At 59.8% G+C, this 5,862-nt stretch overlaps 1 long non-coding RNA gene across 1 annotated transcript; it reads right to left on the reverse strand.

Moving 5' to 3' along the window:
- Positions 1–1,229: 1,229 nt before the first annotated feature.
- On the reverse strand, positions 1,230–3,194 carry LOC113596364 (uncharacterized). The gene is made up of 3 exons (XR_003417108.2): positions 3,077–3,194; positions 2,700–2,832; positions 1,230–2,022 (listed from the first exon to the last, which is right to left on the reverse strand). It is a non-coding gene; the product is annotated as an uncharacterized LOC113596364 (long non-coding RNA).
- Between the last annotated feature and the right edge of the window lie 2,668 nt (positions 3,195–5,862).

Consider the following 5,862-nt stretch of genomic DNA (forward strand, 5'->3'; position numbering starts at 1 on the left):
GACACGTGACATTGGAGCTGAGACCTGAAGGATGAGAAGAACCCAGGCATGGGGACATCTGGGAAGGGCGCTGTCCAGGTGGAGGGTGTGGCTGTGCAAAGGCCCTGGGGCAGGACCGGGCTGGGTGTGATGAAAGAACGGAGAGGAAGCCCATGCGGCTGGAGCACAGTGAGCCACTGGGTGAGAGGGAGGAGGAGAGGCAGAGAGGGGACAGGAGCAGGTCGTGCCGGGCCTAGGGGGCCGCGGGGAGGACTTGGGTTTCTACCCCGGGGTGGGGGTGGGGGGGGAGCTCTGGAGGGCTGTGGGCAGAGGAGGGCGGGAGCTGACTCGGGTGCTCACGGGCGCCCTCTGGTGGCCGCTGCGGGAATGACAGCCGTGGGGGGGAAGGGAGGGACTGGAGACCAGCGTCGGGGCAACCGCCCTGGTCCAGGAAAGAAACACGAAGGTGAGCCAGGCAGGGGCTACCTCGGCCGGCCTTGCGGTGGCTTTTGTCACCACTGTGCTGGCGCATTTACAGGTTGAAATGCACAGAACTTTATACCAAAGGGTGTTCTTTTTATTTCTCCCTTATATGATAAGGAGCAAGTCAGGGTTTTTGAAATTGCCTGTGTAGGTGGGTTATGTTGCCTATGAATTTTTTCTCTCGGATGGGCCGCGACTCCCAGCCCTGCGGCGGCCCCTGCTGTGTATCTGTGTGGCGCATAATAAACGCTCAGCGATCCGGGCCCGTGGTTCATGGGGCCACGGAACAGAGGCAGGAGGGAGGCGGCGTCCTCCCCAGGCTCCTGGGCGCCCCAGACACGGTGCAGCTCCATGTGTCAAGGGACCCATCGCAGTCACCCACCGATCTCTTTTTCTGGATGGAGAACCAGCCTTCCAGAGAAGGCAAGCCATTTTCCTAGTGTCACACAGCCCATTATGGCGAGCCTAAGTTTTAAACCCTAGCTGTTCGGGCCAGTCCAGGCGCCTGGGGGTGACAAATGTTGGCTCTGCCTTTGGGGACATGCCTGCTCCCCCGCTCACAGCCTGGGCCCACACCTTCATCCTTCTGACTCTGGGCCGACCCTAAGCAGGTTAGCTGGGGGGGGGGGGGGCTCACATCCGTCGGCCCCAGCGATTGGTTCAGGGCCAGCCATGTGACCCGAGTCCAGCCAATCAGAATCAGCCACGGGTTTTGCTGGGACCAAGAGGAGGGTTTCCGTTTCTGCTCGGGGGTGTTGACTGGAAAGAGAGAAAAAAGCTTGGAGCCTGGGGTCTCTGTTTATTCCGTGAATGGGATGCCTGACCTGTGAGTGAAGCCCACTCAGAGGAAAGTCAAGCTGAGACACAGAAGTGACCGGCTTCCAATGACAACACCATCTCAACTCGCGGATCCAGGCTTTGCCTGAAATTGGGAACCGGGGACTTTGCCGTCGCTGGAACCCGTTCACGTGCTGGTTTTGCTTAGACGTGTTTAAGCCCATTTGCTCACAAAGAAACAGAGCCCTGACCAAGCCACCCGGTTTCATGCTCTCCAAGTACATGTCCTGCAATGGTTTCTTCATGTGCTGGAAAGGTATTATAAAGGGGGGCATCAGGAGAGTTTGGGGGGATGCTGTACTCGATTTGGGTGATGGTTTCACGCAAATACACACGTGTCAAAACATACATACATTTTTGCAAATTTATATGTCAACAGTAAAGGCACGTGTGTTTAAAGGAGCATCGATAGCATCATTCCAGCTCCTGGATCCAGCCATGCCTGAAAGCAGGCAGTTTGGACTTTCCAGATACATAAGCCAATAAATGTGCTTTTGTAGGAATAATAATTGTGACTGTTAATTTTTATTTCATTGTTAGTTTTCTTGGCCTTTCTCTGTCTCATGTTGCAGTCTGGATACAAGAGCAGACCAAGAGAGGGCAGCGGTATGATGAGAGGCCTCCAAAATTGTGTCCAGGAAACTGCTGTGGATAAAGAGTTTATGCTCACGCTCATCTGGGAAATTGTTCAACAGGTATCTCTTCTGCAGAACTTGTCAGAGCCTTTAATATACGAATGGGCCAACTCTGAGGCTTGCTCTACACAGGCTACCAGAGGTCCCCAAAATGTCAGCCCCGGATGCCCACAACAGCCACCTGGTCATCAGTGCCCCCCGGTTGGCTCCTTACGCTGCCAATCTCCACCTCCCCCCACTTTTTCCTGCTTCCTGGAATCACCTTCCAGATAAACACTTTCAGCTCCCAGAAAGCTCCACCCCTTAGTCTTTCAGAACCCACAGCCCCAGGACGCCCTCCCGCTTGGACCTTGGAAAGTTCATGTGCTTTTTCCCCCCTCCCCTGTTGGAAAACACCAGAACGACCAGGAGGCCCTGTGTCTTCTGGCCTGGGGACAAAGCCTCTCCCGGCTGCCCTCACTCCTCTTGCAGCCCCGCCCTGAGCCTTTGCTTATACTGTGCCCTCTGCCCAGATGCCTATCCCTTCCACCTAACCAAATCCTCTGGTGGGTCAGATCCCCCTGGATGCTGGGGCCCACAGGGACTCTGGATTACTTAATAAACCGCATAATTCCCGTTCCCAGCCCTCTTTGACTCCCTCTGATGATGCACAGGAGGGAGCCTCCCCCGGGGACTGATTTAACCCTTTCCGGCCTCCCCCTCGCCCCCTCGTAAGCAAAGTGCCGGCGGCGGCGGCTGCGCAGACGCCTCGCTGGATGAAACGACCACGTTTTGTTTCCATCCCGCGGGTTTTCGCCGCCCGCCTGCTATTTGTGACAGGTGCGAGCCGCTCTCCATTTCCAGGAGGGAGGCGGAGACTGTGTTTTTAAAGACACGGACTTGAGAGGACGTGAGGCAGCTGGAAGGCAAACACCAAACAAACCGCGGAACAGGTGGGGCCGAAGTTGGGGAAACGCCCGCCTCTTTCGGGAAGCCCTCCCGGATTGCCCGGGCCAAGCCCCGGAGGTCTCCGCGCGGCCTCCTGAGGTCCCGCCCCTTCCCGTGATCCCCGCCCCCCTCCACGTGGGCAAGCGCCCGGTGCCGCTTCCAAATCGGGTGGGCGACCGGGGCAGATGAGCGGCGTCTCTGGGCCTCCGGCTCACCGTCTGCGCTCCAGGGGCCGTGGCGGCGCTGGGATCCGGGGTGCAGGCGCCTCTTTGCCGGCTGGGCTGGCCTCCCGCCGCTGTTGGCGTTGCCACGGTTACCGAGCAAGGCCCCCCCCCCCGACACCCCCCCCAAACCCCTCACCCTCGGACCGGGCCCTTCAAGGGACTCGGGCTCCTGGGTGTCATGGAAACAGTTTCCAGGCCCCCAAGCAGGTGGAGTTGGATGCGCGGGTGGAATCTTGGCTTTTAACTCCTGGGGCAGCTGACAGTGTCCACGAACCCCTGGGTGGGGCCGGAACCTTTAGCCGCTAACCCCTAACCCCCCCCACACCATGCCCCCCCGCCCCCAATCTCTGTTTTAAGTTAAATGCCCTGGGCTCGCTCTGTAAACGTGGAGCTGAGAGGAACCACCAGGCAGCCTCTCCCTCTCCTTCTGGAACCTTCTCCCAACAGTGATGGCTGCCACAGAGCAGGGGCTGGAGGCCATGACCCTGTACTCTGGAGCAGGTGAGAACAGGCCGGCCCCCGGCCCCGGGTTGGGCGGGGGGGTCTGAAAAAAGCAGAGCTGCTAATACTCGCTGGGAGGTTCCCATGTGTGGGCCCTATTGTCGACACAAACGCAGAGTAAGTCCTTACATCTGTAGGACAAGGTTAAAGGTACCACCATAGCCCCATTTTAGAGATGGGGAAACCAAGGCCCAGAGGGGTCAAGTGCTTTGCCCGAGATCACACAGAATGACTGCGAGTGGCAGCCTGGGATTTGAACTCGGGCCCCGTGGCTCCGGGGTCAACAATTTTCACCACTAGGCTCCTCGGGTGCTTCTGATCACGTGACTGACTGTCCCAAGGTGACATCTGCCATTGGAAATGGGCGCGGGGGTCTGGAGCTGAGCGGGAGCTGCCAGGAGGGGCTGGGACGCTGGGCAGCCAGAGGGAGAGATGGGCGCTGCCACGGGGTGGCCCGGGGGCTCCAGACCCTTCTACGATGTCCGTCAGGGAGCGTGGAACCATCCAGAGAAACTGACAGGCCACATTGAAGAGGTGAGCCCACCGCGCAAGCCCAGCTTCGAGATGGTCCCCTCCGACCCCCAGCCACTCTGTTCTTTCCAAACAGACGCTGCGGCCGAGCTGCCTCCGAGGCGTGGAGATTCTGGAAGGAAACGCAGGCTGGGGAGGAGGAACGAGTTCTGGCAGAGCGGGCACGTTTGATGGCAGCCGCTCGTGTGCGGAGAGCTGTCCCAGGGGCCCGGGGACGCGGAAGCTCAGCCGGACAGAAACCCACTCAGGTCCTTGGGGTCAGAGGGAATCCAGAGAGGAAATCAGGAGGCCGGGCTAAGTGGGGAGATTGGAAGAAGGGACATTCAAAACGGGGCTAATTGGGGCGCCTGGGTGGCTCGGTCGGTTAAGCGGCCAACTTCTGCTCAGGTCATGATCTCGCGGCCCGTGAGTTCGAGCCCTGCGTGGGGCTCTGTGCTGACAGCTCAGAGCCTGGAGCCTGTTTCGGATTCTGCGTCTCTCTCTCTCTCTCTCTCTCTGCCCCACCCCCGCTCACACTCTGTTTCTCTTTTTCTCCAGAAATAAGTCAACATTAAAAACAATTAATTAAATGGGGTGAGAGGAGGAGTAGGAGCCTGCCAGGCACAAGGTAGGAAGCAAAGGGAGCTGCCGGGTAGAGCAAAGTCCGGGCGCCCGGATGGTGTCTTGCAAGGTGACCGGTGTGGCTGGGGCAGAGGGTGACATGGGGCAGGGAGGACGTGGACATTGCTGTAGACTGAATGTTGTGCAGTCAGCAGACTGAAATCGACTCCCCAGTGTGATGGTGTCGGGGGGGGGGCCCGCTGGGAGCCCCCCATGAATGCAGCCAAGTCCCCTTCTGAAGGAGACTCCGGAGAGCTCCCTCACCCCTTCCTCCGGGTGAGCACACAGTGAGGAGACGGCCGTCCCTCCAAACCAGGAGCAGGTCCTCCCCAGACATTGAGTCTGCAGCTCCTTGATCTCGGACTTCCAGCCTTCGAAACCGAGAAGCAAATGTGTGTTTCTAAGCCACTTGGTCTGTGGAATTCTGTTATAACGGCCCTGATAGACTAAGGCAGAGATGAACGATGCCAGGGAGGTCCGGAGGGCTTCTGGGAGGAGGTGACATTTGAACAGAGACTTGGAGGAGGAGCTGGCCGTGGGGGAGGTGTGGGGAGAAGAGCATTCCAGGCAGAGGGAACAGCGTGGGCAAAGGCCCTGGGGCAGGACGGTGGCTGGTGTGTTCAAAGAACAGCAGAGAGGCCGGTGTGGCAGAGGCAGGCCGAGTGAGGGGGGTGGGGGGCAGGGAGGCCGCTGGGACCAAACCCAAGGAGCCCTCTTACACCAGTCCAGGCGAGCGATGCTGGAGGCCCGGCCCGGCGGTGGCGGTGGAGGGGGGCCCAGTGCTTGGATTCAGAGTATAATTTGGAGATAAAGCCCCGGGTCTGGGAGGGGTGAGGAGGGAGGGAGACGGAGGAACCAGGGGTGCCGGGCGGGTTTGGGGCCCTCTCCTCCCCGGCCCAGAGGAATCCAGAGGCAAGCTTTGGCCGCGGACAGATGGTGGGACCAGAGGGGACTCAGGGCCACCCAACCTCCTGGAGACGTCAGCGCGTTTCGCAGCCTCCCGGTTCCCACCAGCTGCCGGCGACATGCGGCCCAGATGTTTCATCCCATCTGCGCCGGGCCTCCCCGGGCACCAGGCGGGTCTCGTCTGCTGCGGCGACATCTGGGGCGCCTCGGAAGCGGAGGCGGCGGGGCGGGGCGGGGCC

The sequence above is a fragment of the Acinonyx jubatus genome, chromosome A2 (assembly GCF_027475565.1).
Source record: "Acinonyx jubatus isolate Ajub_Pintada_27869175 chromosome A2, VMU_Ajub_asm_v1.0, whole genome shotgun sequence".
Lineage (NCBI taxonomy): Eukaryota > Metazoa > Chordata > Mammalia > Carnivora > Felidae > Acinonyx > Acinonyx jubatus.